Raw genomic sequence first — 15,290 nt, 5'->3', positions numbered from 1 at the left:
GTGAAATTAATAATTTTTACTGTTGTTATCAAGTACATTCTTAAATGAAACTGGCTTCTTTTTAAAATTTATTTTCAATTTTTGAGTGTGTGGAAAAGTACAATGACTGCTAGCACAGTTTGGTGCCACTGCTTTGATATGTGCTGAGGCCTCAGCAATTTTATTCACTATTGCTCCTGCATCATTGCGCAAATGACAATATGGTGAAAATAGCAAAGAATACTCAAGTGTTATCATGAAAATAGTTTTGACCTCACACATCCCTGAAAGGGTCTCAGTGAAGCATCATGGGTCCATAGATCATGCTTTTAGAACCACTGGGTAACAGCAGGTATCTGGAGTTTATGTAAGATGAAGGAAGGCAAGACTCTACAAATACTTTATGCTTTTAGACTTATCCCATTCATAAGCCTATTAGTTCTGCTCCATCCACCACCCCCCGCAAGGCAGAGATTATTAGACTGAATAAAAAACAAGACTTGCTTACATGATGCCCATAAGAGATGCATTTTAATATCAAGAGCCAGGTAGGCTGGTAAAAGGATGGGGTAAAGATAATACCAAATAGCCCAAATGTAGAACAAACCCAAATGCTCATCAGCAGGGTAATGGATGAACACGCTTGGTTACAGACATAGCATGGAATGCTACTCAGCGGTGAAAACAACAGGCTACTGATACGCACCATGACATGGATAAATCTCATAGATGTTTTATTGAGTGAAATAAGGCAGACACAATAGTGCCTACTATATATTTCCATTTATATGAAGTTCCAGCACAAGCAAAACTAATTTATAATGATAAAACTCAGATTCTTCGTTGCCTGGAACCAGGCATGGAGAAAGATTGAATAAAAGGGCATGAGGGAGCTTCCTGGGTGCTGCCAATATTCTCTATCTTGATTGGGTGGTGGTTACCAGAATGGAGTTATTTGTCAAAACTCATTCACCTGGATGCTTAAAACAGGTGAATTTTATTGCATGTAAATTATACCTCAGTAAAGTTGATTTTTTTAAAAAGCTTTCTCTGAGGGTGGGTGCAGTGGCTCACGCTTATAATCCCAACACTTTGGGAGGCCAAGGCAAAAGGATCACTTGAGAGCAGGAGTTCGAGTCTAACTTGGGCAATACAGTGAGACCCTATCTCTAAAAAATAAAAATAAATAAATACATAAATGAAAAGCTTTCTCTGGATGCAGAATGGAGAATGGATTGGCAAAAGCAATGAGTAGATGTAGGAATTCTAGTGTGGAGCCTATTGCATAATCCAGGCGAGAGACAATGATGGCTTGGACTCTAATAATAGCAGTGGAAATATAAAGGGTAAAGGGTTTGGAGATGTGTGAGATGTAAAATGGTGATGGTATGGACATGGGTTGTGACGGAAAGAGAGGAGGTAGGGATGCTCCCTGGGTTTCTGATTTGTAATCTAGTTGGGTGCTGGTGGCAATCGCTGAGAAAAGAACCATGAGGAGGGTTAAATTTGTTGTGGTGGGATCTAGGGAGGCCTTACATTTAATTTTGGATGCATTAGATTCAAGGTGCCTGTGAGAAAGTCAAGTCTTTATACTTAGAAAGTAGTTGGATATACAGGTCTGAAAGTTGAGCTGAGACATCAATTTGTGAGCCATAAACAGGTGGTAACTGAAGGCGTAGGAATGGATGAGCTCATCTAGGAAGAGAGACTAAGTTGGGAAGAAGAAGTGATCTTGAGTTGAGCTTCAAAGAGCCTCTCACCTTTTCAGGCAGAGGAAGAGGAATAAGAAAATTGGACTGAAAAGTAATGGCCACCGAGATGTGGGCAGCCAGGAGAATGTGTTATCACTTGAATGTTACCCATTCATTATCTGGTTTCCCGATACATTGTGTTGTTTTCTTTCTTTATTTTTTTATTCTTTTTATTTTTTAGATAGAGTCTTGCACTCTCGCCTAGGCTGGAGTGCAGTGGCGCCATCTTGGCTCACTGCAAGCTCCGCCTCCCAGGTTCACGCCATTCTCCTGCCTCAGCCTCCCGAGTAGCTGGGACTACAGGCACCCACCACCATGCCCGCCTAATTTTTTGTGTTTTTAGTAGGGATGGGGTTTCACCGGATTAGCCAGGATGGTCTCGATCTGACCTCATGATCTGCCCACCGCAGCCTCCCAAAGTGCTGGGATTACAGGCGTGAGCCACCACGCCCGGCCCCCTTTGGTTTTAAGAGCAGCTGATCTTGCCTGCTGGCTGCCAAGTCTTCTCACCTTCTCTGAATCTCAGGCTTGCTATGTAGAAATGAGAGCGTGTGTGTGTGTGTGTGTGTGTGTGTGTGTGTGTGTGTGTATGAAATCTGGACTCCTTCTATGACTGCCTTTCCTGTTTGTTCTGACCCATGAAGCAGGTATGGTTCTTTCGTGTTCCTCAGGCGTATCAAATGTTACTGAGTGCTTCCTATCGCTAAGTGCTGGGCTGCACTGTCTAGCCTCCAGGAGCTTGGACTCTAATCAGGAAGCCAAGGCACATACCCTAACTCCACAGAGTGCCAAGAGGCTGGTACAGTGCAATTACTGCACCTTTGGAACCAACCCTGGGAGCGAGGTCAGTGCAGGTTCCTAAGGCAGGAAGACCGGAGCTGAGCCTTGTCCTAGATCTTTGGAGAACATTAATGCCAGGCCACGATGCTGAACCTCAGCATCAGTCCCAGAAAGTTCAGGACTGGATGCTGGCTGCAGACACAGTCTCCATGGTGAGCAAGAGCCAAGTATCTAGAGCCCAAAGTATCCACGCTCATCTGGGGAGCGGTTAACTGGCATCACTCACAGCCTGTTTGCTGGCAGCCGAAAGGTGGATGATAGGTGTATGTGGCCACTTGGGAAAGGAATTACTTGGGCCGGGCGCGGTGGCTCACGCCTGTAATCCCAGCACTTTGGCAGGCCGAGGCGGGTGGATCACCTGAGGTCAGGAGTTTGAGACCAGCCTGACCCATGGTGAAACCTTGTCTCTACTAAAAAAAAAAAATACAAAAATTAGCCTGGCACAGTAGCAGGCGCCTATAATCCCAACTACTCAGGAGGCTGAGGCAGGAGAATCGCTTGAACCTGGGAGGTGGAGGTTGCAGTGAACCGAGATCGCGCCATTGCACTCCAGCCTGGGTGACAGAGCAAGACTCCATCTCAAAAAAAAAAAAAAGAATTTATTTCAGCCATTTTGGGGAATGCCCAGGACTCAGTATTACGTAACTTGTTTTTCTTATTCTCCCAGGCTGTAAGTATTTTGAGAGGGGGCAGTGTGTGTCCTATGTGACTGAGCTGGCCATATGTACTATGGTGAATTCTGAGCAGCTGACTGAGGCATGCAGTCAGCGTCCAGGTGGACTCTAGTTCTTCCTTCTCTAGAAAGGCTAACCCTGTGTGCTTGGAATACAAAGGAACTGGCACAGTCTGGGATTTTCTTCTCTCTTCCCACTCTCCCTGTTCTTCCTATTTTTCATCTCTAACATGACCTGGCTGCCACTCTTTGTGTGCCACCTTTGCCCTGTAGCAGAAGGAACCCTTCTGTTAGCATATTTAGGTAGTCTTGCACCAGATGAGAAGCTAAATGGCTTGAATGACTTGACAAAGCCTATATGGCCAGCAAGTGGCAGGTCCCAAAATATTTCAGACTCCAAATAGTGTGCCTTTGACACATCTGTCATTGTCTTGCTGAAGCAGGCAGAGCTCTGTGTGCCCTGCCTTTCAGAACTTTCTGTGCTCATGGGCACCACAGTCCCGCTTCTGGGCAGGGCCCACCCTGACCTGAGATGTGTGTGTGGCTGACCTCTTGGGAAACCCTGAAGCCAGTGTCTGAGGCACCCCATCATTTTCAAGGAACAGGAATAACTGGAGAAACAAGTCTTTCAAAGTGGCTCCACCTTTTGAGGTAACTGGGAGTGCCTTTTCTTGGGGTGACTCAGTCAGGAAAGTCCCCGATTATGTACTTAAGGAGTCCTTTTCTCTCCTTTTATGGTAGTCTGCAAATAGCAGAGAGAAGCCCCTCACTCTCGATGCTCCCTGGGTACCTCCCTATGGCCCCGCTGCTGCCGACTGCTTCAACGCATTCTTCTGTCCCTGCTGTTTAGATGCCGTGTTGTAGGAGCCTGTTGCTAGGGTGTGTTCTGCTGTGTCTTCCACCACCTTTAAACAAGCAGCTCATGTTCCTTTTCTCTCCCGTGGAATGGGTCACTGTGTAAGCCTTTTTCATAGTTCAAGATTCCAGGATTGTCCCCAAATAGGCCAGACCCACCCCCACTCCCCACTCCCAGGCATCCCGTCTCAGGTATCAAGGGTGAGAGGTCACTGGGGCCCCCTCAGCTCCACTCTCAGTGACCTGGAGCCTGAGCAAACATTTCCTGCCTTTTGCAGTGTCCTGGAGAGGCGAGTCCTCTGCCTGCAGCTGCTTCCCTCCCCAGGGGGCCTGGAATTCCCCCAGTCTTCAGTGGAGAATGGAGAGACAGTTTATGCCCTCTGAGTTCTATTAGGGCATAATGACTCGCAGCTTTAAATGCAGACAGAAGCTATTAAAAGCAGTGAAAGCATTCTTTTTTTTTTCTTTTTCTTTTTGTATATTGCCCTTGTGGAAGTAGGAAAGTGACAGGGTCTTTGAGGTTTGCAAAGGCTTAAGTGCGCCTTGGCACACCTCTTAGCGGAAGGTGTTTAGTGCATCCCAGGAGGCAAGATTGAAGCTGGGGCCAAAGCAGGCAAACCTGAGGTTTTTGGGCAGGCACTTGCCTGGGCTGGGAGGGCTGGCTCTGCCTTCGAATACAGAACATGAATGGAAAGCAGCCATGGTAGCAGGAGTAATGATGATGATGACGATGCTGGCACCCACTGACATTTATGGAGCTCATTAATAATGTCCCTGGTACTATACAAAGTTCTTATTGACATACGTTATCTCATTAGTCCATTCTTTCCTAATCCTATGAAGCAAACACTTTACTGAGCCCCATCTCACAGGTGAAGAAATGGAAGTTTAGAGATATTAAGTTGTGAAATAAGAAACAGGCCAGGCACGGTGGCTCACGCCTGTAATCCCAACAGTTTGGGAGGCCAAGGCAGGCGGATCACAAGGTCAGGAGTTTGAGACCAGTCTGGCCAACATAGTGAAACCCTGTCTCTACTAAAAATACAAAAATTAACCGGGTGTGGCGGTGTGTATCTGTAATCCCAGCTACTCAGGAGGCTGAGGCAGGAGAATCGCGTGAACCCGGGAGGTGGAGGTTGTAGTGAGCCAAGATTGCATCATTGCACTCCAGCCTGGGCGACAGTGTGAGACTCCGTCTCAAAAAACAAACAAACAACAACAACAACAAAAACAGGTTTGGTCTCTGCCCCCATTTCCTGGCACCCGACAGCTCTTAGAAACCCCAGACTCTCTGAAGTGGTAAGTGTCTGAATGCCAGTGAGATGACTGGGTGGCTGAGGGGGCTCCCGAGAGCCTCAGGATGGGGGCTAGTTGCCAAAGGAGCCAACCCTATGATTAAAGGGTTTGACTTTCAGCCCCATCTCCCTGATCTCCTCCAGGGAGGGCAGTGAGGCTGAAGGTTGAGAGGATCACCAATGGCCAGTGATGTAATCAATCATGCCTACATCATGAAGCCTCCATATAAACCCAAAAGGCATCAGGCGCGGTGGTTCACACCTATAATCCCAGCATTTTGGGAGGCCGAGGTGGAGGCAGATCATTTGAGGTCAGGAGTTCAAGACCAGCCTGACCAACATGGTGAAACCCTGTCTCTACTAAAAATACAAAAAAATTAGTCAGGTGTGGTGGCACATACCTGTAGTCCCAGCTCTTCGGGAGGCTGAAGCAGGAGAATTGCTTGAACCCAGGAGACAGAGGTTGCAGTGAGTCGAGATCGCGCCACGGCACTCCAGCCTGGGAGACAGAGTGAGACTCCATCTCAAAATAAACAAAGACACAAACCCAAAAGGCTGGGCTTCCGGGAGCTTCTGGATTGCTGAAGGGGTGGAAGTCCGTGGAGGGTGTGCACCCTGCACTGGAGAGGGCACGGAGGTGTCACTTCCCTCCCACATCCCTTGCCCCGTGCATCTCTTCCATCTCCAAGTAGGGAGTGTCAGAATTGAGTTACATCTTAGGACACCCAGCTGATGTTGGAGAATGGCTTCATGTGGAAAAAACCCCACACGTTTCAGTTATGAAAGTGTTCTGTGTTGTGTGACTATAAGACAAAGAAAGTTTGTTTTTCCTATTCATAAGTAAATTTGGCCAAAGTCTCAACTGCTAAGTAAAAAAAAATGTAGACTTCCCACCTGGCCATCTGGCTCCAACCCTACACTCCCTGTTTGGCTCTTGTGGGGTCAGCCTAGGCTCAACTCCATTGATGAACTTGGAAACATGATTTTATCACCTGTACATTTGAAATAATAATCATGTTTACCTATGTTGACAAAAGGAGTCAAACTGTGTAACATATTTGAAGATATTCATCCTGAGCCAAATATGAGTGACCAATGGTCTGTGACACAGCTCTCAGGAGACCCTGAGAACATGTGCCCAAGGTGGTTGGGGTACAGCCTAGTATACATTTTAGGGAGACATGAGACATCAATCAAATACATGTAAGATGTAATTTGGTTTGGTCTGGAAAGGTGGGACAACTGGAAACCAGGGCTTCCAGGTCATAGGTAGATTCAAAGATTTTCTGATTGGCAGTTGGTTGAAAGAGTCAAGTTATTGTCTAAAGACTTAGGAATGTCTGGGTTAAGATAAGAGGTGGTGGAATCCAAGGTTTTATCATGTGGGTAAAGCCTCCAGGGAGGAGGTTTTGGAGAGAACAGATTGTAAATGTTTCTAATCAGACTGAAAGAGTCTGCTGTATCAGTAATTCCAAAAGGGAGGAAGTATAATGAGCCATGTCTGACCTCCCTTCCCATCATGGCCTGAACTAGTTTTTCAGGTTAACTTTGGAATGCCCTTTGCTGAGAGGAGGGATCCATTCAGATTGTTGGGGGGCTTAGGATTTTATTTCTGGTTTACAGCTAGTATGGGTATGGCAAGGATGGTGTGGGGTAATCCACAAAATGCTTGAAATGGTGAGCAGCACGGCATCTGTGCTCACTGTATTTTCGCTGACTCATGCTGACTGCAGCCCCAGGAGGGCACGGGCTCACCGCCAACCCTTCGTGCCTCCCGGCTGGTTTCTGAGATCAGCCACAGAAGTTAAACTTCTTTCCAGGGAAGAAGGGCGGGGATGTCAGGGCTGGAGAGTGCCCGTGTCCTTCTGTGTGCATTGGGCTCCTTCCTCCTTAATTCTCTGCTTTCCACTTTTTAGGCTGAACTCCAGTGCACCCAGTTAGACTTGGAGCGGAAACTCAAGTTGAATGAAAATGCCATCTCCAGGCTCCAGGCCAATCAAAAGTCTGTTCTGGTAAGACCAGCCTGGGTCAGCCAGGCCTGTGAGGGTGTGGGACGTGGTACTGCATGCCTAGCCTCCATTCCTGTAGGTTCCTTGGGGTTTCTCCACAAATGAGAATTGTAGGTACAGTTGACTACACCGTGGGGTAGCCTCACCTTGATGTCAGGATTTGTTATGAAATTAGTTTAAGTTTTAAACCTGGCAAGTGATTTGCTTTTTAATAATATAAATTCGAACCAAGACTAATCCTGTAATAACAACATTCTTATTTCTACATTTGCTTATGCTGTCTCGACAGGGTGTATGTGTGTGTGGGGCTGGGAGTTTAGTCAGAGGTCCAAAAACTATACGTAATCTTGGCTTCTTCCATTATATGAGGGTGTTCTGGATGTGAGTCTCACCAGTCCTATGACCTGGCAGCTGGAAAAAAGGAGTTGAGAACTCAGGATTAGTGATGGTATTTGAGAAGGCCATGGTGTGCCAGGCTAAGTAGGCAGTAAATGGTCTCCAAGTGGATTCTGAGGAGTTCTACAAATGCCTCTCATCAGTGGCAAGCCAGTAACCACCACTCAGAAGAGAATGCAAGACAGGCCGGGCACAGTGGCTCACACCTGTAATCCCAACACTTTGAGAGGCTGAAGTGGGTGGATCACTTGAGGTCAGGAGTTCGAGACCAGTCTGGCCAACACGGTGAAACCCCGACTCTACTAAAAAATACAAAAATTAGCCAGGCATGGTGGTGCACACCTGTAGTCCCAGTTACTCAGGAGGCTGAGGCAGGAGAATTGCTTGAACTCAGGAGGTGGAGGCTGCAGTGAGCTGAGTTTGCACCATTGTACTCCAGCCTGGGTAACAGAGTAAGACTCTGTTTCAAAAAAAGAGAGAATGCAAAACACCTACCCTATGGAAGTGAATCAGCATTGTCATCTTTATATCCTGAGAATAAATGATTCCATCCATCATCCATCCATCCATTCATCTACCCCTAATGCATGTATTCATTTCAACTTAATTTTCACCTCCTGGGCGTTTACAACCAACTAGCTACTGAAGGATGAAACACCTCTTTCTTACCCACAATATCTTATTAAAGGAAGAAAGAGAATTATCCCTTTAAAGCCTTATAAACCTTCAGAGGTAATGGATTTCCAGGCTCAAGATAACCTGTAGAACCACATGGAGGGTCTTGTGTTTCCCAGCTCTTTGATTTTCAGACACTTTGATCCCTCCTCAGTTCTCATAAGTACAGGATGACCAGGGGAGTTGGTTATTACAATAGCTACCATGCACAAGGGGCATGAAGACACGGGGAGATGACAATACTTGTCTAGGGCCATCTAGATTGATGGAATGTGAGAACCTAGAGTTGCTGCTTCCTTGACCTAAGAATGACTCAGTATATTGATAGGCATGTACACCACCCTCAAATCTGTAAACCATTACCTGCTGGCTCCTTGAATGTATTGAGGCCTCTCCTCTCTGTACTATTTCTGCTTGTCATCATTTTCGTGGTAAGTAAGGCCCTTTGCACATTACATTTACATGCAAGAAAGAAGTGTTTCTCAATGGGAGGGTTTAGGAATGAGGGCCAGGCCACAGCAGAAGTCAACCTCAATCCACCAATATCATCTGACACCTCCCTTCCACTATCCTTTCTCAGGATGGCCTCAGTTGGGGCTGGGGGTGAGGATTTGGATCCTGAGTTTGTCTTTAGTCTCATGCCTCTTAGCCTCATGGTATCGTGCTTCTATGAGGAACTTACAGGTCATAATTGTAGACAGGATTCTGCTCCTTTCCCACAACACCCTCATGCTGGTTCCCATGCTGTGTCCTGCTCCTGCTTTCTGGAGGTCATCGGGAGCGGGCAGTGCAGGCAGGGAGCACTCTGTGGCCTCTGTGACTCCTAGAGCCTGGCTACCTGGAGCCTGAGTGGGCATGAAGGGTGAGTAAGCCAGGGAACTAGGACACGTTAGCTAATGCAGAGCCTGGATCAAACACCACCACCACCATTTGCCACCGCTCCCAAATGGTTATAAGCAAAACTCTCCTGTCTTCTGAGGTAGATTTCTTCATCATTACTTCTTTGCCATATGGAAATGTAATTTGACTTTTAGATTTAAATCTAGTAATGATTAATATATCAGAATTTACAGTGTTTGCAATGTCAAGGAGGCAACACCTGTAAACAGTTGGTTCAGGAATTGCTGGGAGTCTTGGCCTCTTTCCCTCTTGGTCGCCTGCTCAGCAGCAGCCTGTGTATTTATAGTCCATTATGGGCATAGGATGTTCCCCTAACTGGTGCCCACAGTGAACAAGGGGCTAAGCCCTCTCTCGTCTGGTCTTGGGAGGGCTTCTGTTTAATGGGCTGAACTTAAAGGTCCTTCCCTGCAACCCCCACACAGCCACAGCCCATGGGCTGAAAGCTCAGCTGAACTCCCATTGTACCTCCCCAGCTCATCCTAGTGAATGTGCCAGGGCCCAGAGGGAGAGGTCAGTCTGTGCCAGCTCAGTGCTATACTGCAGGCACATGGATCCCCAACCCTGGGCCCTATTTTGAGGCAGTGTGGAATGGTGGTCAAAGGGATGGACTCCAGAGACAGACAGTCTTGGTTCAAACCTTGGCTGTGTGATCTTAGGCAAATCAGTCCATTTATCACTGTCTCAGTTTCCTTATCTAAGAAATGGAGACCCTAATAGTACCTACCTTTTAGGGTTGCTAGGAGAAAAGTGTCTGGCACATAGTAAGAACTTACTACACGTTGGTTGTTTTTATGATTATTGTTATATAATTAGAAGAGTGACCAGGCTAGCAGCAGAGGGTCCTCATTCTCAGGAGAGTGGGAAGAGGGAGAGAGGTGAAGTGTTAGAGGGCTGCAGAGCCTATACCTGGCAGAGCCCCAGGCAGCAGGTTTGCCACTTGGGGGGCCTGGGTGGGGCCCAGGTAGCTTTCCTGGTTCTCAGGTCTTCATTTCAGACAGTGCTCTGAGCCTCCCATCCACAGTCCAGAGCCCATTCTCTGCCTGCCTCCTTCTCTACTACTGTCCCCACCTTCAGTCTTTCTGAGCAGCTGGTTAAGGTGCTACTATTCCTCCTCCCAAGGGTGAGGGCCAGCCCTGAACAACAGGGCTCCGGAGGGAGCCACAACACCAGATAGCCTCAGGTTTCCCAAATCGCCTCTCCTGCTGCCCTGGCTTCTCAACACCGTCACCTGTCTAAAAGCTTTTCTTGGTGTGGGCTGGAATAATTTGGATAAAGTCTACCATCCCCGCTCTTCCTTAATCCTATTACCACAGCTTCTTTGCTCCCAGCTCTGTCCAGCTACCTAACCTCAAGGAAGCCAACAGGCAACGGAAAAGTTGGCATAAAAATGAGAATGTAGGCTGGACGTAATCCCACCTGTAATAACACCTGTAATCCCAGCACTTTGGGAGGCCAAGGACGGCAGATTGCTTGAGGCCAGGAGTTTGAGACCAGCCTGGGCAACGTAGTAAGCTCCTATCTCTACAAAAAATATAAAAATTAGTTGGGCATGAAGGCATGCACCTGTGGTTTCTGCTACTTCGGAGGCTGAGGTGGAAGATCGTTTGAGCCTGGGATGTCAAAGCTGCAGTGAGCCAAGACTGTGCCACTCCAACCTGGCAACAGAGGAGACCTTGTCTCAAAAAAAAAAAAAAAAAAAGAGAGAGAACGTAGGGAGATTGTCTGTGTCTTCCCACCATCCCCCTCCAGTAGGGATACCCCTTGCTTTCTTTCCCCTGCTTATTCTTCCCTTTGCCACCAGATTGAAGACTGATCAGAGACCATTCTCGTGGAGTGAATTGCTGAGCCCTGGCCTAAGCCAGGGCCTGAGCCAGGCAGAAGACCTATCTGGTGTCATCATTTTTTCTTCCCATCTCCCTCCAAACCTCTAGGTTCCCACTAAGCCTGGGCCCAGAATCCCATCCTTTCTGAGTCCTTTCCTTACTGTGCTCCCCTTTTTGATCTGGGTCTCATTCTCCCTCTCTCCCTCTCTCCTTCCTTGCCAGGGATGGGAGGTGCCCCTGAAGCCTCTGCCCAAGGATATCTGCTGTTTGACTCACTCTGGAGCCCTGATGTTCAGAGCTGGCCCTTAACATTGGGAGGAGAAAGAGAAAACAGCACCTGGAGGGGTGCTCAGAAAGTCTCAGATGGGATAGGGCTGGAGTGCAGTGGCGCAATCTCAGCTCACTGCAAGCTCCGCCTCCTAGGTTCATGCCATTCTCCCGCCTCAGCCTCCCGAGTAGCTGGGACTACAGGCGCCCGCCACCATACCCGGCTAATTTTTGTATTTTTAGTAGAGACAGGGTTTCACCATGTTAGCCAGGATGGTCTCGATCTCCTGACCTCATGATCTGCCCACCTCAGCCTCCCAAAGTGCTGAGATTACAGGCATGAGCCACCGCGCCCGGCCGTCTACACCAATTCTTAAGAATATCAGAGAAGAGGAAACCTTCAGAACTTGGAAAGATGTTGTAAACATGATATTGATTGAAGGCATTCATAGAGGATGCTTACCATGCAAAAGAGTCCACATGCATGTGCCCCATCATTCAAACCCTTAAATGTTTCTCACATGGGTTTTCTTTTATATTTTATTTGAATGTCACATTCTGTTCTGCATATACATGCTTGTCCTGGAATTGCTTGGGTGCCATGGTCATCTGCACCCTAAACATTTTATGGGGATTCTGTATGTGGTAGAGACAGTATCATCTTAGACATGCATTTGGCTCTGATGGACTCAGTGGTCAGTTTAACCTGGCATAATGAAATGCTAAGAAAGCTAATTCATGCTGATTATACAAAAAAAAAAAAAAAGCCAAATTCTTTACCTCTTGAAATATGACTATCAAGTAGACTGAATACACGCATTGCTCTGGTAGGAAAATGAATTTCGGAAACTTGACTAACAATCCCAGAGTGTCAGAGTTGTGAGAGATCTCAGAGGTCATAGAGGAATTCACTCTCTCATCAAATGGATGAGGAGACCAAGTTAATACGTAAATCCTTTTTCCAGGAACCTGGAATTCACATGAGAATAAAGGATTCCTTTTACAATAGGGAACTGCTCCCTAATATATGTGTTTCTCAAGCTGACATTTCTGTATGTTGAGCTTCTATCAAGTTGGATGCCTCACTAAGAAATGTTTGGCTGCCTTCCACCCCCACCCCCTGCCAGGTGTCGGTGTCAGAGGTCAAAGCAGTGGATGAAATGCAGTTTGGGGAACTCCTTGCTGCTGTGAGGAAGGCCCAGGCCAATGTGATGCTCTTCTTAGAGGAGAAGGAGCAAGCTGCGCTGAGCCAGGCCAATGGTATCAAGGCCCACCTGGAGTACAGGAGTGCCAAGATGGAGAAGAGCAAGCAGGAGCTGGAGACGATGGCGGCCATCAGCAACACTGTCCAGTTCTTGGAGGTATGGGGGTTGCGGGGGCAGAGGCATCCCACAGCTGCCCCATGAAGCACCCTCTCTTTGCTAGGCCCATGGCCATCTGTGGATGGAACTGCTTTTTGTTAAATGGTGTGCACAGGGAGCAGTGGGAACAGAGAGAAGCAGATTCTTCATTCAGCAGAGTATAGGAGGGGTAGGGAGGGAGAACTGCTCAGAGCAGGGAAGCTTGAAGCAGGTCCTGGAAGATGAGTCAGGTTCAACGGTGCAGTATGTTCCAGGTAGAGGGAACAACATATGCAAAGGCAGAGAGGTTTGAGGAAGCACAGCTGACTTGGGGAGCCAAGGTACTTTAACAGGGGTGGAGCCGGGGGTACTGGGTGCAGAGTGATGAGACTGGCACGGCCAGGCAGGTGTATGGCTGGGAAGGGTTTCAGATGGGAGAATGATGGAGTCAGTGAGTATGTTTTATAAACCGCTCCAGCAGTCCACTGCATGGAGGTTTGCTTGGTAGGGATGAGACGAGCCTGCTGCTTTTCAGAGAGGGCTGTGGCTGGAGTAATTGAGGAGGGCTCAGAAGAGCAAATGCTTTTCATTACAATGTATCATTAGACATTAAAGGTAAGCAGTTGGAACCAGGAAATGCTTTTCATTACAATGTATCATTAGACATCAAACCAAAAGCCGTTGGAACCAGATCTAAAGAACATGTAACCTTTCGAGGAAGGAACACTAGGTTGGGGGTAAACTGCAACATCCTGAATCTGTCAGAAAACAGCTCTGTTAACAGCTCTTAACATCCCTGAGTCTCAAATTTCTCATTTATCAACAAGCCCACTGGAGTAAATAATTCAGAAGGCTCCATCCAAGCTCTGATATTCTGAAATACAATTTTTTCTTGCTTGCATTTTTGAAAAAATTCTCTGCTAGTTACAAAAAACAAATGTTTATTGTGAAAAACTTGGAAAGTACAAAAAAAGAAGAAAAAAAATCCATAATCCTTACACAAGTACAACATAGTTAACTTTTGAATGAGTAAGAGAAAGACAGACAAAAACACCAACAAAGCGTCTGTCAGTTTCTTTGCTTTTCAATATCAAAACACAAAGAAAATATGAATAACCACTTAATAACCACTTGGCTTCCTGCCTCACAAGTTTCCCTTAAGATCTACCCAAAGAGTATATAAATTATTTCTCTTTTCTCGTTTTGTAACTTTATTTATTTTTGTGTGTGTGTGTTGTTTTTTGAGATGGAGTCTTGCTCTGTCACCCAGGCTGGAGTGCAGTGGCACGATCTCGGCTCACTGCAGCCTCCGCCTCCCGGATTCAAGCAATTCTCTGCCTCAGCTTCCCGAGTAGCTGGGATTACAGGCGCCTGCCACCACACCTGGCTAATTTTTATTTTTATTTTTTTTTGAGACTGAGTTTCACTCTTGTTGCCCAGGCTGGAGTGCAATGGCACGATCTCTGCTCACTGCAAGCTCCACCTCCCGGGTTCAAGCGATTCTCCTGCCTCAGCCTCCTGAGCAGCTGGGATTACAAGCATGGGCCACCATGCCTGGCTAATTTTTTGTATTTTTAGTAGAGACGGGGTTTCTCCATGTTGGTCAGGCTGGTCTTGAACTCCCAACCTTAGGTGATCCGCCCGCCTCGGCCTCCCAAAGTGTTGGGATTACAGGCGTGAGCCACCGCGCCCGGCCAATTTTTTTTTGTTTTTTCGAGACGGAGTCTTGCTCTTTTCGCCCAGGCCGGAGTGCAGTGGCGCTATCTCGGCTCACTGCAAGCTCCGCCTCCTGGGTTCACGCCATTCTCCTGCCTCAGCCTCCCGAGTAGCTGGGACTACAGGCCACCGCGCCCGGCTAATTTTTTGTATTTTTAGTAGAGACAGGGTTTCACCGTGTTAGCCAGAATGGTCTCGATCTCCTGACCTCGTGATCCACCCGCCTCGGCCCCACAAAGTGCTGGGATTACAGGCGTGAGCCACCGCGCCTGGCTAAATTTTTTTTATTTTTAGTAGAGATGGGGTTTCACCATCTTGGCCAGGCTGGTCTCGAACTCCTGACCTCGTGATCCACCCACCTCGGCCCCCCAAAGTGCTGGGATTGCAGGCATGAGCCACTGCACCCAGCCTGTAAGTTTATTTTTAACATAAAAGACTTTAATACATATAAAATAAATTCTAGTGTATGATAACTTATTTATTGGCCGGGCACGGTGGCTCACACCTGTAATCCCAGCACTTTGGGAGGCCATGGCTGGCAGATCATGAGGTCAGGAGTTTGAGACCAGCCTGACCAACATGGTGAAACCCTGTCTCTACTAAAAATAAAAAAAATTAGCCAGGCAAGGTGGCGCACACCTGTAGTCCCAGCCACTTGGGAGGCTGAGGCAGGAGAATCGCTTGAACCCAGCAGGCAAGAGGTTGCAGTGAGCCGAGATCGCGCCATTGCACTCCAGCCTGGGTGACAAAGCAAGACTATGTCTCAAAAAA

General features: G+C 47.3%; 1 pseudogene; it reads left to right on the top strand.

The window, feature by feature from the left end:
* The window catches only part of LOC109026863 (tripartite motif-containing protein 16-like), a 33,756-nt pseudogene that overhangs the window by 16,857 nt on the left and 1,609 nt on the right, over positions 1-15,290 (top strand).

The sequence above is a fragment of the Gorilla gorilla genome, chromosome 4 (genome assembly GCF_029281585.2).
Source record: "Gorilla gorilla gorilla isolate KB3781 chromosome 4, NHGRI_mGorGor1-v2.1_pri, whole genome shotgun sequence".
Lineage (NCBI taxonomy): Eukaryota > Metazoa > Chordata > Mammalia > Primates > Hominidae > Gorilla > Gorilla gorilla.
This window is presented reverse-complemented; position numbering and strand designations above follow the sequence as displayed.